This window comes from Pteropus medius, unplaced genomic scaffold (assembly GCF_902729225.1).
Source record: "Pteropus medius unplaced genomic scaffold, Ma_sr-lr_union100, whole genome shotgun sequence".
Classification (NCBI taxonomy): Eukaryota; Metazoa; Chordata; class Mammalia; order Chiroptera; family Pteropodidae; genus Pteropus; species Pteropus medius.
Window position 1 is genome coordinate 5,021 of NW_024340847.1, and position 16,703 is coordinate 21,723.

General features: G+C 44.7%; 1 non-coding gene and 1 pseudogene across 1 annotated transcript; both read right to left on the reverse strand.

Annotated features, from left to right (window-relative positions):
* Positions 1 to 5,076: 5,076 nt before the first annotated feature.
* LOC120582170 (5S ribosomal RNA) lies at positions 5,077 to 5,195 on the reverse strand. The gene has a single exon (XR_005647483.1). It is a non-coding gene; the product is annotated as a 5S ribosomal RNA (ribosomal RNA).
* A 1,602-nt stretch (positions 5,196 to 6,797) lies between these two features.
* On the reverse strand, positions 6,798 to 6,916 carry LOC120582186 (uncharacterized; annotated as a pseudogene).
* Positions 6,917 to 16,703: the final 9,787 nt, after the last annotated feature.

The window sequence follows — 16,703 nt, forward strand, 5'->3', positions numbered from 1 at the left end:
TTATATTTCTGCCCAAAATCCAGAGACAGTAAAAATTGAAACCAAATCAGTAAAATAGTGTTTAGTAAGGGTTAACTGTGCACAGAAGAAGAGCTCACAAACTGTGAGAATTCAGATCCAGTATCCGCCCAGAGAACACGATGCCACGGCACAGCTTACGAGGCTGCTGTGTCACCTTTACAGTGATTAGTTATGGAAATGGGGGATCGGTTAAAGATGATTACCTTACTCCATTTAGGAAGATGACTGAAATTTTTTTATGATTATCGGAAACATTTACAGGAAATAATTAAGTTTTGCTTATGTTCATGAAATAAGCTGGATTTATTTTGCTTTATGCGGCTTGTGGTTTTGTCTGCTTGGGGGATTTTCAGGCCCGATCTCCATTTCATTTTATTCGAGCGGTTCTGTAGGTCCGAAGTCTCGCACAGCTCTTACTGCAGAGCCAGGGCATCAGCAGGGCCATGTCCCTACCCACAGGCCCCAGGGGCGGAACTATGTCCCTGCTCATTCTGGGTGTTTGTAAAATCAAGCTCTTTGTGGTTGTAGGACTGAACCCCCACTTCCTCAATGCTGTGAGCTGAGAGGTGTCCCCAGCTCCGGAAGCCACCCTCACCCCTCGCTCCCCTCCCTCAGTCTTCAAAGACGGCAGTGGTCACGTGAGTCCTTCTTGCACTTTGACTGTCTCTAGCCACAGCCAGGGAGGTTCTCAGCTTCTGAAGAGGTGCGTGGGCGGGTTTGGCCACCTGGAGAAATTGCACCCTCATCACATCTGGTGAGTCCCTTCTGCCGTGCAGGGTGGAATGCTCACTGGTTTCAGGGGTGATCACGTGGACATCTTCAAGGAGCGTTACATTGCCCACAGCAGAAATGAATTAAAGAAGGAATTTACAGTTTACAACAGAACTTAGAGGAAATATAGAGGACTCAGGACAGTATTTAATGTAAGAAATAGTCTCAGGATACAATTCAAATCAAGAGGATGACTGTAAAACCCCTGGTTAAGATACCGGAAGGGTTCCAGGCAGTGACTTAGAGACTTCCTCTGACAGACAAAGTGGTAAAGGCTTCTAAGAAACTGAAGGGCCTCAAATGAAGTGTCGACTTGGATTAAAAGGAATAGAGACAGTTCCAAAACAAAACAAAACAAAACAAAACGCCTCTGGGCCTTCAGCCTTCTATGGGCTAGGAAAGCTACTTAGCTGCAGACAGGAGCCATAGCTTCTGGAAAAGAAAGAACTCCAAGAACCAAGGAGAGCAATAGACCAGGAAACATGGGGGCGGAGCTTGCTGTAATAAAGGAACTCTGCCTGGCCCTAGGGTCAAGGGAGCTGGTGACATGCCCAGGTGGATTTCAGGACCCTGTGGTTCAGTGCATGCAGTAAACCTTCCATTCTGAAAGCAATACCTCCTTCCCCTCACCTTATGAAGTGGGAGTGCTTGTCGCTGTCTCACAGGCTGGGTGGCTGAGAATGAGGAGGGCACTGTTTGTCTTCCTAGTTCACAGCGCTCTGAATCCACAGGTGCTGTGCCCCAGGAGCTGAACCTGTGGAATCATGCCCGAGGAGTTTTGCCTGCACCTGGACTTTAGGCACACAGAGATGACTTTGGTGATTAAATGGACTTTGGAGTCTTGGGAATGGGTAAGGATAGTTTGCCTGTGAGGGGATGTGAACTATCGTGGCCAGAGGACGGACTATGGTGGACGCTGCAAAACAGCCTTCGAAGGGCCGTGCCTTTCTGTGTTCACACCCCTTGCAGCGCGACCTTGCCACTCTCCTCTGAAGAGATGGGGTCCGTTCCTCTAAGTGACCTTGTGACTTCCTTTGACTAACTTTCTTTGGGCAGGAGGCAGGCGAAGGAGGTGGGAGAATGTGGTGGGAGTGACATTACTTGAGATCCAGAGCTCAGATCTGCATAGGTGCCATAGCTTCCACAGTCACCCTGTGAGTACCAGGTGCATGAGGGAGCCTGGAGTGAAAGACTAGAGAGGTGCCTGGCCATCCCAGCTGTCCCAGCCGAGACCAGCCTCAGCCCACCTGCCAGCCGAGTAAGCCCAGGGAAAGATGACAGAATAACCACTCGATCCATCTGCAGAGTCATGAAAACATGACAAATTTTGTGATCTTAGGCCCTGGGTTTTGGAGTGGTTTGTGACTTAGTAGATAACTGGAACTATAGCTGTAGTAGTTAAGTAAAGAGTAAGGTGTACCTCTTACTAGCGCACACATTATCTGTTTATGTTGTGCTATTATTCGCCTGAAGAGAGATGGCAAATTATAATAATCATGAATGCCTCGAATTGATGAGTATTATTTAACATTTATTGAGTAACCATTAACTACAGTATTATCTTTACACTCAAACGAAACAATTGTCTAATAAACATTTTTTACTTTGTATACATCTTGACATTGATACAAATACAATCTCAGTATACCTGCTACTTTTATAGCATAGGAAGAGTAATTGCCATTCGCTGTAATACCCTCAAATGAGTTCTAAAGTGGATAGAGAAGCCACATAAAGAAGAAAGGAAAATATTTCATAGAGCTCATTATTACCTGGACAATAAAGAAACCCCAGATATAGAGATACAATGGAACAATAAAAACACTGGTCGGTCAGATGGCAAAACTGTCGTCTTCATCAAAAAGTCAGGAAATGGTCTTTTTCTGGATAACAGTTTGTTTTGGTGATGTTGTGGGACTGTGTAGACCTTGTTCATGTCTCCTTTATTCATGTGGTAAGTAGTTATCAATGTGCCAGGCACTGTGTTAGATGTTGGAGGTGTCCTAGTGAGTGAGGCAGGTATGGTTTCAGGTCGCACAAAGTCGGCCGGGGGTTAAGGTCTGATGGCTAATGGAAATGTGAATACACTGTGTGACTGTCGTGACAGGATAGGACACGATAGTAATAGGATTTTGTTGATTCTTCTTAGTTTTGTTTTGTTTTGTTTTGTTTTGTTTTAGCTCAGTACCTTCCAGACTACAACTATAAAAACTCCGCTGCTCATTCTGTAAATTGTTCACTTTTGCAGGGAGTGCTACATCTTCACCCTTTACTTCCCAGGTTCCAGTAGACCTGCGAATGCCCTTGCATCATATCTTAGGGGACCCTCACATTATATTGTGTCCTGATACTACTGACCCACAAAAGATGATGCACGTCAGAAGACATAATTCTTAGATTTTTCCTTAGGATTTCCATCTGTGGCCTAAATGCACTTTTGGAAGAGTATTTTCAGAGAGCAAAAGGAAGACTCTTCTAACTGTCGTATGGGGAGATTCAAATGTCTAAAGCCTGCTTTTCCTCGTGCCCCTTTAGATGTACGGCAGGGACTCCCAGACTCACTTTTGGTTGTTTTTGACTCTGCTGCCTCACAGGCGTCTGAAGACCAAGACCTGCCTTATTTATCTGTGTAGACACTGTAAACACGTAATAAATGTTGAACGACTCAGAGAAACACTGAAGGAAAATTCACATTTGATACCATGACTATTTTCCTATTGTGTTTTTATCTGGGCATGTTTAAAACTTTGATTTTTAAATCCCTTTAGAAAACTGCTAATAAAGAAAAACAAACAAAAGAAAAAAATTAAATTAACATAGAAAGTGGGACTAGAACTGAGCCTGTTTTTTTTTTTACTCTTTTACATGTGAAATACCTCAAGAAAACAGTTTCTAATTGTCTTATGTTATTTATAAACTTCATTATTGTTTATGTGTCAGGGACAGTATCATCCAAAAAAAAAACTAGAACGGTAACCTGTTTTGTGAAATGAAAAGTAAACCAGAACGCATCGTTTCAGTAGGACGCCGTCGCTACGGTGCCAAACAGGCATTTAAAAAATGAAAGGGAAATTAACAAAAATTTACTTCCTCTGACGACAGATGTGGGAAAATTTCCTCACTAAAGAAGCAGCCTTCGAGAAAGAACGCTGGCTGCAGGAGAGCGCCGTCTGGAAATCGCTGCAAAGTGGTCAGCGAGGGGCCTCGTCCCGGGGTCGCCGAGTCCGGGGTCGCGCATGTCCCTCCCCGGACGACAGGCGACTCGGGACCTTCTCCTGCGACGCGTCCAGGAAACACTGAGAGAAGGGTGACGCCCTGCGTCCTGCCGACCCCACCCACCCAGCCACTGCGCCCCTCGCTTCCCCCCTCCCCTGTCTCCTCCCCCTGTGCCCTCCCCGCCGAGCCCCTGTCCCCTCCCCTGTCCCGGCCCGCCTTGACTGGCAGTCGGCCTCCGCAACACCGGCCAGAGCCGCAGCGGGGGCGGGGGCGGGAGCGGCAGCCATGGCCGTGGCCGGCGTGGATGAGCGCTCGCCTCAGCTGCCCGCGCCCCAGTCGGGAGGCGTCACCCCCCCGCGCCGCCGCGCTGGCGAGAGAGATGAGGCGGTGCAGACCCCTCGCCGGGCAGGAGCTACCCGCGCTCCGAAGTCCCGAACGCGGCGCGCAGGGCTTGGGGGGGCCGGGAGAGCGCGCGCCCGCCTCGCCCCTTCATCCCGGGCCTTGGCCGGGCGCCGGCCGTGCCGAAGGTCTGGGGGGGCGCTCTCGCATCCTAGGACTGCCCAGGCCCCGGGCCACCCGCCTCCCCAGTCTTGGTGCTCGGCAAGACCCCGACCCGGGCGTCACCCACCATCCTCTCGGCCACCTGGGCACCTAGGCAGGTACGGCCTTGCCACGTCCCGGCCCGGCCCTGACCCAGACCCACCCCTCCCCTGCGCTCCCCGCCGTGGCCGAGCCCGACTTGCCCAAAACCACGCGGAGATGCCGGCCACACCACCAGGCAACGCTTCAGCCCGAGACCTCGCCCTCTGCCCAGAGCCCTCGGCCCTTGGGGCTCGGTCCCGCGGAGCCAGGGACGTGAAAGGCCCCAAGTAGAGAGAGAAAAGAGCCCAGAAGCTGCAGGAGCGCAGGTGGAGGCGAGCGGTGGCGAGGGGTGCATGGCCGTTCATGCAGCCCTGGGGCTCGGGCGGCTGCCCAGGACCCCCGAGGCAGCCTGCCAGGGAATGAGCAGGGACCGCGGGCGTCTAGGGGCACACTGGCTTCAGTGCAGAAAAAAAAGGGGGCGGCAAAAGCCTACAGCACCCGGTATTCCCAGGCGGTCTCCCATCCAAGTACTAACCAGGCCCGACCCTGCTTAGCTTCCGAGATCAGACGAGATCGGGCGCGTTCAGGGTGGTATGGCCGTAGACGCGAGAGGATGTCGCCTGCCGCCCTAAGAGCTGGAGCCTGGCCTCCGGGGCGCCGGAGACGCCTGCGCCTGCAGCGCAACTCCTGCTGGGGGGAGGAGGTTGCCAGGGTTCCGCTGGCAAGTCGGCGGACAGGGAGCGCCAGCCAAGCTAAGGTCCCGCGCGCCTTGGCCGGTTCCCCGCCGTGCGGAGGTCTGGGTGGGCACTCTCGCATCCTGCGACTGCCCAGGCCCCCGGCAGCCCTTCTCCCCAGTCTTGGCCGCTGAGCAGGACGCCAGCCCTGGCGTGGTCCGCCTTCCTCTCGGCCACCTGCGCACCTAGGCACCTGCGGCCCAGCTAAGTTCGGGCTCCGGCCCTGACGCAGACGCACTCCGCCCCTGCCCTCCACCCCGAGCCCTGCCCGACCTGCGGAGACACACGCGGAGCCCCCGGTCACACCCCGAGACATCGCTTCGGACGGACGCAGCCCTCGCCCTGCACCGGGACCAGGGACCCGCCCAGTCCGCTGCCCCTCGCCTTCACATCGACTCTTTCCATCAAGAGAGACGGAGAAAGAAACCAGAGACAGAGCGAGTGACAGCGAGGGAAGGAGCAAGGAGGACACAGGTCGCCAGGGCGGGAGGCCCAGTGAGAGCCACGAAGGAGGGGACCGGGACGGGGTCGCCGGGGAAGGGGAGGGCCGCGGGAGCTCGCTGCGGTCAGACACAGACAGTGAGGAGGAAAGGGACAGAGACGGAGAGAGAGACGAGAGAGGAGAGCCCGTGCCCGCCCACAGAGAGCGGGACGGGACACGCAGACGAGCGCACCGACGCACAGAGCCGGACCCCGACTGTGACCCCGAGACCCTGCGGCCGCCCTGAAGAGGCCGCTTCCACAGCAGAGGGTGGTCGTGCCGGGGCTGGGCTCGGGCAGGAAGGCGGTTCGTGTCCCGTGCCCAGTGCCCTGTACCCCGGGACAGGCTGGGGGCTCAGGGAGTCTCGTTGTGCTCAGAGTCCTGCCGGGGGTACCGTCGCAGAAAGGAAAGACGCACGAGCTCCTTGGAGAGTGCGAGTGTGTGTGTCTGTGCGCGCGCGTGTGCGTGTGTGTGTGTGTGTGTGTGGCCGCTCGCTGTGGGCCTGTCGCGAGCAAGAGGGGCTCTCGCCGCGCACGCGCGCGCGCTCTCATGCGTCTCAGCCTCTCTGACGCGGCCGGTGGGTCCCGCTTCCCGCCTCGGCTGTGCCGGGCAGACTCGCGCCTGGTCCGAGAGCACCTGGCTGTCCCGTGAGAAGGGCGGGGAGAAGCCTGCGGGCTGAGACTTGAGGCCTCCGGCGGGGCGGGGCGGGTGGGGATGGAGGCTCCCGCGTCTCAGGGATGCGAGCGCACTCCCAGCGTGTGTCAGAGACGGCGGTTCTTGGGGCTGAGCCCCGGGGAGCCCAGGAAGGGAAGGGCCCAGAGCGGAGAGAGGAAACAGCACAGGGCTGGCTGCAGGAGAGCAGGTGAGGGTGGGCGAGGACGTTGGAGAAGCCCTTGGGCTAGTGCGCCAGCCCAGGACCCCCGAGACAGCGGGCGAGAGAGCAGCGCCCGGGTGTGGGGCGTCCAGGGGCACCCTGGCTGGCGGGCGGCAAAAGCCTACAGCACCCGCTATTCCCATGCGGTCTCCCATCCAAGTATTCACCAGGCCCCACCCTGCGTAGCTTCCCAGTTGAGACGAAATCCGGCTCGTTCAGGGTGGTATGGCTGTAGGCGGAGGAGACTGTCGCCTGCCGCCCCAAGAGCTCATGCGGCCCCAAGAGCTCAAGCCTGGCATTCCGGGCGCCGGAGACGCCCGCTCCTGCACTGCTGCAGAAAATAAATTTTTATGATGACATACACATGGGTGCTAATTTGAAATGCATATAATAGCAGCAGAAATAACTGTTCATGAGATGCATCGCTGTGTTATTCCCCAAAAGACCACCAGATGGAAGTAGAGTGTAAGTTTTATAATGACATAGACCCTGTATGGCCACCATATGGCAGTAGAGAATGAATATTCATGATCACTCAGGTGTTATTAATAAAATATACACTTGATGGCAGCAGAAAATTAATTTTTATGATGATCCACACTGTTATTCTCAAAATGCCCACAGGATTGCTGCAGAAAAAAATATTTTTATGAAATACACTGGTATTTTCATAATACCCAAGACATGGCAGCAGAGAACATTTCAAGACACGCACTGCTGTGTTGTTCCCAAGATTCTCACAAAATGGCAGCAGAAAAAAACATTATAACAACATATCCTAGGGAGTCATTTTTTAAATGCACATAAGATAGTAGCAGAAATAACTTTTCAAGACATGCATTCCTGTGCTATCCCCAAAATGCCGAGCCGATGGGAGCAGCAAATAACTTTTTATATTAATATAAACTTGCCTGTTATTTTCAAATGCCCACCAGACGGCAGCAGAGAATAATTTCTCATGACATGTACTTTTTTGTTTATTCCAAGATACGCACGAGATGTCCATGTACAAGAACTTTATTTAACCAAATGTCCTTGGGTGTCATTTTCTAACTGTATGAGATAACGAAAGAAATAACTGTTTATGATGTGTGCTATGGTGTTATTCCCAATATAACCACCAGATGGCAGCACGGAAGGAGTGTTCAAGATGATCTACAGTAGGATATTATTTCCAAATTGCCCACAAGACTACAGCAGAGAATGACTTCATGACAAGCACTCCTGTGCTTTTCTCAAGATGCACACGAAATGGCATCAGAAAACTTCATAATGACATTCCACGGAGTTTATTTTCAGAATGCACATGAGATAGCAACAAAATTACATTTTATGACATGCGCTGTGATGTATTCCGAAAATGCTCACCATATGGCAGCAGATGAGTATTCATAACAAACACTCAGATATTATTTCTAAAATGCCCTCCAGATGGCAGCAGCGAACAAATTTCATGACATACACACTTTTGTTTTTCCCAAGATTCACACGAAATGGCAACAGAGAAAAAAATTTATAGAGACACACGCTGGAGTGGTAATTTTTAAAGGCACACGACAGCAGCAGCAATAACTTTTCATGGGACACACTGTGGCGTTATTCTCAAAATGCTCAGCAGATGGCAGCAGAAAATAAATTTTTACGCTCACATACACCTGCGTGTTATTTTCAAAATTTCCAAGAGATAGCAACAGAGAACAGTTTCTCATTACATGCAGTCCTGTGTTATTCTCAAGTTTAACCTGAAAAGGCACCAGAGAAAAAAATTATAATGACATACCCCAGGGTGTTATTTTTTAAATGCACATGAGATAGCAGCAGTTTTTTTTTTTTCATGGCATTCACTGTGGTGTTATTCCCAGATAACCAGCAGATGGCATCAGAAAATGATTTTGTGCTGACATATACCCGGGTATTATTTTCAAAATGACCACTAAAGGGCAGTAGAGAATAACTTCATGACGTGCACTCCTGTGTCTTTACACAATGCAAATGAAATGGCAGTAGACAAAAAGTTGATTATAATGAAATTCCTTTGTGTTTATTTTCAGAATGCACATTACCAAGAGGCTGAAATAACATTTTATGATCTGCCTTGTCTTGTTATTCCCTGAATGCCCACCAGATGGCAGCAAGAATAAATTTTATTACACTCGTGTTATTCTCAAGATGCACAATAGATGAAGGCAGATAATGAATATTTACGGTGACCTACACAATGTCCATCAGATGGCAGCAAAGAGTAACTTTTTTATTTCATATTTCGGTGTTATTCCCACAATGCCCAAAGATGGCAGCAGGAAATAAATTATAATGATGAAATACACTTGTGTGTTGTTTCCAAAATACCCACGAGATGGCAGCACAGAAAAACTCTTCATTATGACATGCTCTGGGTGTTATTTTAAAAACGAACATGAAAAAGCGGCAGAAATAACTTTATGAGCAGCACTGTCATGTTATTCTCAAATTTCCCACCAGATGGCAGCAGAGAATGCCTTTTTTTATTTCATACACTCTGGTGTTATTCCCGAATACCCACCAGATGGCAACAGGAAATAAATTTTAATGATGACATTAAAATTTATTGTGTACATAAATTACAGTGTACATAGTGAAAACTTGTTTCTGCTGCTATATTTAATAGGAATTTAAAAAAAAAAACACCCCAGGGTATATCGTTATGAAATTTTTCTGCTGCTATTTGATGTGAATCTTGGGAATAACACAGAAGTACATGTCATGAAAAGTTATACTCTGCTGCCATCTCGTGGACATTTTGAAATAACACCCTACCACAAGTCATCCTCAAAATTTATTTTTCGGTGGGCATTTGGAATAACCCCTCACTTTATTTCTGCTGATATCTGGTATGCATTTCGAAAATAACAGTCAAGGGCCTGTTCTTATGAAAAGTTTTTCACTATGACATACACTTGGGTGCTATTTTCAAAATACCCACGAGATGGCAGCAGAGAAAAACGCTTCATGATGACATGCCCTGGATGTTATTTTCAAAATGAACATGAAAAAGCGGCAGAAATAACTTTATGAGCAGCCCAGTCATGTTATTCCCAAATTGCCCACCAGATGGCAACAGAGAATGAGTATTCATAATGACCTACACTTATGACCTATATTCGGTTGTCATTCCCAAAATGAACACGAGATGGCAGCAGAGGATAACGAATCACATTTCATGACCTACACTCTGGTGCTATTCCCAAAATGCACACGAGATGGCAGCAGAGGGTAATTTTTCATGGAATACACTCCTGTTATTCCCAATATCCATACAAAATAGAAGATAAAAATTTCATAACAACATGCCCTTCGGTGCTATTTTTTAAAAGCACAAAAGACAGCATGAAATAAGTTTTCGTGACATACACTGTGGTGTTACTCCCAAAATATAGATCGGATCGCAGCAGAGAATGAATATTCATGATGACCTACACATGGGTGCTATTCCTAATATGCCCGTCAGATGACAGCAGAGAATAATTTTTTTTATTACTTCCGCTCTGATGGTATTCCAAGATGCACTGTGGATGAGAGCCGAAAATATATTTTCATGACGGCATACACTCGGGTGTAATACCCCAAATGCCCACAGTATGGCAGCAGAAAATGAATTTTTATAGGACATACGCTGGCTTGTTATTTTCAAAATGGCACGAGATGGTAGCAGAAAATAAATTTTCATGACATGCACTTCTGTGTTTTCCCAAGATGCACATTAAATGACCACAGACAACAACTTTTCATAACAACATGCCCTTAGGTCTCATTTTCAAAATGCACACGAGATAGCAGCTGAAATTATTCTTTATGACATGTGCTGTGGTCTTCTTCGCAAAACGCACACCAGATGGCAAAAAAGAATGCATATTTATGATGATAACACTGGGGTGTTATTCCTAAAATACCCACAAGATAGCAGCAGAAAATAACTTTTTTACTTACATTATGATATAATTCCCAAGGTGCACACAAGATTGGGGCAGAAGAATAATTTTCATGATGACCTACACTAAGTATTTATTCTCAAAATGCCCACTAGATGGAATGAGAAAATAAATTTTTTGATGACACAACTACATGTAATTTTCAAAATGCCCACGAGATGGCAGCAGAGAACAATTCTCTTGACCTGCATTCCTCTGTTATTCCCAAGATTCACACGAAATGGCAGCAGAGAAAAATTTAATACAAACATGCCCTTGGGTGTTATTTTTCAAGTGCACACCAGACAGTAACAGAACTAAGTTTTCATGCTTTGCGCTGAGGTGTTATTTCCAAAATTCCCACGGGATGGCAGCAAAGGATGAATATTCTTGACAACAAACACTGGTGGATTATTCCTTAAATGACTACCAGATGGCAGCAGAAAATAACTTTTGATTACTTACACTCTGCTGTTATTTTCTAAATGCACACTAGATGTCAGGAGAGAATAACTTTTTATTGCTTACACTCTGGCGTTCTTCCCAAAAGGCTCACCATATGGCAGCAGAGAATGAATAGTCATGATGAAAAAACTCTGGTGTTATTCCTAAAATGCCCACCAGATGGCAGCAGGAAATAAAATTTTATTACATATACTCTAGTTTTATTCTTAAAATGCACACATGGCATCAGCGAAGAACTTTTTATTATTTACACTCTGATGTTATTCACAAGATATACAGTAGATGAGGGCAGAAAATAAAATTTCATGATGGCATACACTTGGGTGTTATGCCCACAATGCCTACAGGATGGCAGCACAGGATGAATATTCATGATAACCTACACTGGGTTGTTATTTTTGAAATGCCCACGAGATGACGGCAGAGAATAATTTTTCATGCATTGCAATCCTGTATTCATCCCAAGATTCACAAGAAATGGGAGCAGAGCAAAATTTCATAACATCATGGCCTTAGGAGTTATTTCTAAAATACATACAAGAGAATAGCAGACATAACTTTTCATGACATGCACTATGATGTTATACCCTAAGTCCCCACCAGATGACAGCAGAGAATAACATTTAATTACTTACACTTGGGTGTTATTCCAAGATGCACAGTAAATGAGAGCAGAAAATATATTTTCTTGATGGCATACATTCGGTTGCTAATCCCAAATTTCCCACAGGAGGGGAGCAGAAAACAAATTTTTATGATGACATACACGTGGTCATTATTTTCAAAATGTCCACAAGATGGCAGCAGTAAACAATTTTTTATGACAGGAATTCCTGTGTTCATTCCAAGATTAACAGGAAATGGCATCATAGATAAAAATTTCACAATGTCATGCACTATAGGCACTCATCTGTCATACACAAAATGCCCACCAGATGATAGCAGAGAACAAATATATTGTCAAACACTCAGTGCTATTCCTAAAATGCCCACTAGACGGCAGCAGATATTAACATTTAATTACAGTTTGGTGTAATTCCAAGAGGCATGGAGATGAGAGAGGGAAATATATTCTCATGATGGCATACACTCTGGTTATATTCCCAAAATGCCCACTGGATGGCAGCACAAAAAAAAATTAGGATGACATACGTTTGCTTATTATTTTTGATATGGCCACAAGATGGCAGCACAGAATGATATTTCCTGATATGCACTCCTGTGTTTTTCTCAAGATGCACACGAAATGGCAGCGAACAACTTTTCATAATGACATGCCCTTAGGAAATGTTTTTAAATGCACACTGGACAGCAGCTGAAATAATTGTTTATGACATGTATTGTGGTATTCTTCCCAAATTGCCAACCAGATGGCAGCAGAGAAGAAATATTCATGATGACAACACTCGGGTTTATTGCTAAATAACCACCAGATGCCATCAGAAACATTTTTTTTTTACTTGTATTCTTGTGTAATTCCCAAGACACACATGATAGTGAAGGAGAAAATGAATTTTCATGATGACCTACACTCAGGTTATATTCCCAAATTGCCCACCAAATGACAACAGAAAATAAATTTTGGATGACATACACCTAGTGTAATTTTTTAAATACCTACGAGATGGCAGCAGAGACAAATTTCATGACTTGCACTGCTGTGTTGTATCCAAGATTTACAAGAAATTGGAGCAGAGAAAAACGTCATAGAGACATACTCTTGGTGTTATTTTTTAAATGCACGAGAGATAGCAGCAGAAATGTTTGATGATTTGCAATATATTGTTATTATTCCCCAAATGGCCACAGGATGCCAGCAAAGAATGTTTATTCATGATGATCAACACTGGGTGGTTATTCCTTAAATATCTACCAGATGGCAGCAGAAAATAACTTTTATTACTTATGCTCTGGTGTTATTCCCAAAATGTCCACAGTATGGCAGCAGAGAATAACTTTTTATGATATGCAGTCCTGTGTTTTTCTCAAGATGGACACAAAAAAGCAGCAGAAAAAACTTTTGTAAGGACACGACCTTGTGTATTGGTTTAAAAACGCACACAAGATAGCAGCAGAAATAGCTTTTCATGACCTGCAGTGGTGATGTTTTCCTTAAAATACCTACATGATGGCATCAGAGCATGAATATTCATGATGAACTACATTTTGGTGTTATTCCCAAAATGTCCACCAGATGGCAGAAGAAAATACATTTTCATGATGATGACCTTGGGTGTTATTTTCAAAATGCCCACGAGATGGCAGCAAAGCATAACTACTCATGACAAGCACTCCTGTGTTTTTCCTAAGATGTACACAAAATGGCAGCAGACAAAAACTTTTCATAAAGACATGCCCTTGTGTATTACTTTCAAAATGATCACGAGATTGGAGCAGAAACAACTTTTCATCACATGAACTTGGTGTTATTTCCAAATGCCCACCAAATGGCAGCAGAGAAAAAGTTTTCATAACGATATACATTTGGGTGTTATTTTTAAAATGCACACGAGATAGCAGCAGAAAAAAGCTTTTCAAGACCAGCAATGTGGTGTTATTTCCAAAATATATACCAGATGGAAGCAGAGAATGAATATTCATGATGAAAACAGGTGTCATTCCTAAAATGCCCATCAGATGGCTGAAAAGAGTAAATTTTATTACACTGGTGTTATTCACAGAATGCATACTAGACGAGGGCAGGAAAAAAATTTTTATCATCACATACACATACATCTGCATGTTTGTTTTTTTTTCAAAAAGCACAGAAGGTGACAGCAGAAATAACTTTTCATGACCTGCACTGCGATGTTATTCCAAAATTGCCCATGAGATGGCAGCAGAGATAACTTTTCATGACGAAATCCTGCATTTTTCCCAAGATGCACATGAAATGGTGGCAGAGAAAAACTCTTCATAACAACAGTCCCTTGAGTGTTATTTTCAAAATGCATACAAGATAGCAGCAGAATAACTTATTGGGACATGGATTGTGGTGTTATTCCATAAATGTGTGCCAGATGGCATCAGTTAATAAATATGACAAACAATCGTGTATTAGTCCTAAAATGCCCAACAGATGGCAGCAGAGAATAAGTATTTATTACATACTCTTGTGTTGTTCCCAAAATGCCCAGAAAGCACCAGAAAATAAATTTTGATGATGACATATACTTAAGTGTTATTTTCAAACTGCCCATGGCATGGCAGGAGAATGTAACTTTTCATGACATGCACTCCTGTATTTTTCAAAAGATGTACACAGAACGGCCGCAGACAAACTTTACATTAATACATGCCCTTGGGTGTTCATTTCAAAATGCACATGAGAGAGTAGCAGAGAAAACCTTTAATGACAGGAACTGTGCTATTTGCGAGTGTGCACTAGATTGGGTCAGAAGATAATTTTTCATGATGGTGTACACCTGGTGTTACTCCCCAAATACCCACCCTATAGCAGCAGAAAATAAATTATGATGATGACATAAACTTCATTGTAATTTTCAAAATTCCCAGGAGGTGGCAGCAGAAATAACTTTTCATAACATGCACTATGGTATTATTCCCAATATATTTTATTACTTGCATTCTGGTTCATTAGCAAGATGCACACTACTTTAGGGCAGAAAATAAATTTCATGATGGCATACACTCGGGTGTTATTCACAAAATGCCAACCGGATGGCAGCAGAAAAGAAAATCTTTTATGATGACGTGTTTTTTGTCAATATGAGATGGCAGCAGAGAATAACTTTTTATGACATAGACTCTTGTGTTTCTTTCCAAGATATACCCGGAAATAACAGCAAACATTTACATCACAACATGCCCTTGGGTGTTATTTTTAAAACGCCCACGAGATAGCTGCAGAAATAACTTTTCATGACAAGCAGCCTGGTGTTATTCCCCAAATGCCCACCAGATGGCAGCAGAAAATAAATTTTACTGATGACATACTTGCATTTTTTTAAAACTACCCACAATATGACAGCAAAGAATAAATTTTCATGACATGCACTCTTATGTTCTTCCAAAGGTGCATACGAAATAGCGACAGAGAAATACTTTTAATAAAGATATACCCTTGGGTTTATTTCAAAATCCCCAAGAGACAGCAGCAGAAATAACTTTACATGACATGCATTCTTGTGTTATACCCCAAATTCCCACTAGATGGCAACAGAGAACAAATAATCATGAACTGCACTCGGGTGTTATTCCCCAAATGCCCAGCAGGTGGCAGCAGAAAACAAATTTTATGAGGACGTACACTTGTGTGTTATTTTCAAAATGCCCATGAGAAGTCGACAGAGGATACCTTCATGACATGCACTCTTATGTTTTTCTCAAGATATGCATGAAATGATAGCAGAGAAAAACTTTTAATAACGACATGACTTTGGGTGTTATTTTCAAAATGCCCATGAGATAGCAGCATTGATAACTTTCACGACATGCACTCTGCTGTTATTCTCAGATGCCAACCAGATGGCCACTGAGAAAATGTTCATAATTACAAATGTTCATGTGTTATTCCTAAAATGCCCACCAGATGACAGCAAAGGATAAATTTTATTATTTACACGTGTTATTCGCAAGATGCACACTAGATGGGGGCAGAAAGTAAATTTTCTTGATGGCATACACTCAGCTGTTATTCCTAAAATGCCCATCAGACGGCAGAAAAAAATAAATTTATATGATGACATACATATCAAAATGCCCACAAGATGGCAGCAGAAAATAACCACATAAATGCATTCCTGGTTTTTTTTTCCCATGATGAACACAAAATGGCAGCAAATTTTTTCATAACGACATGCCTTTGGGTGTTATTTTCAAAATACCCATGAGATAGCAGCATAAATACCTTTTCATGACATGCACTCTGGTGTTATTCCCAAAATGCGCACCAGATCGGAGCAGAAAATAACTTTTCATGATAACAGACCCCTGGGTGTTATTTTCAAAATGCCCTCAAGATGGCAGCAGAGAATAATTTTTCATGACACGCATTCTAGTATTATTCCCAAGATGCACATGAAATGGCAGCAGAGAAAAAATTTTATAACGACCTACCCTTGGATGTCATTTTCAAAATGAACATTATATAGTAAGAAAAATTACTACACATCATATGCAGTCTAGTGGTATTCCCCAAAAGCCCACCGTATGGCAGCAGCAGATGAATTTTCACGACAACCTACACTCCAGTGTTATTCCAAAAATGCCCACCAGATGGCAGCAGAAAATAAATTTTTAAGATGACATAGAATTGCATGTTATTTTCAAAATGCCTACAAGCTGGCAGCAGAGAATAACTTTTCATAACGACATACACTCAGGTGTTATTCAGGATAAGCCAACAAGATGGCAACACAGAATAACTTTTTATGACAGTCACTTGGGTGTTATTCCTGAGCTGTACACAAGATAACAGCAAAGAATAACTTTCCATGATGACAAATACACAGGTGTTATTCCCAATATGCCCACAAGATGACAGCAGACAATAACTTTTCATAATTTTATACACTCGGGTGTTATTCTAGAGATGCACACGAGATGGCAGCAAAGGATAATGTTTTAGATGACATACACTCAGGCGTTAT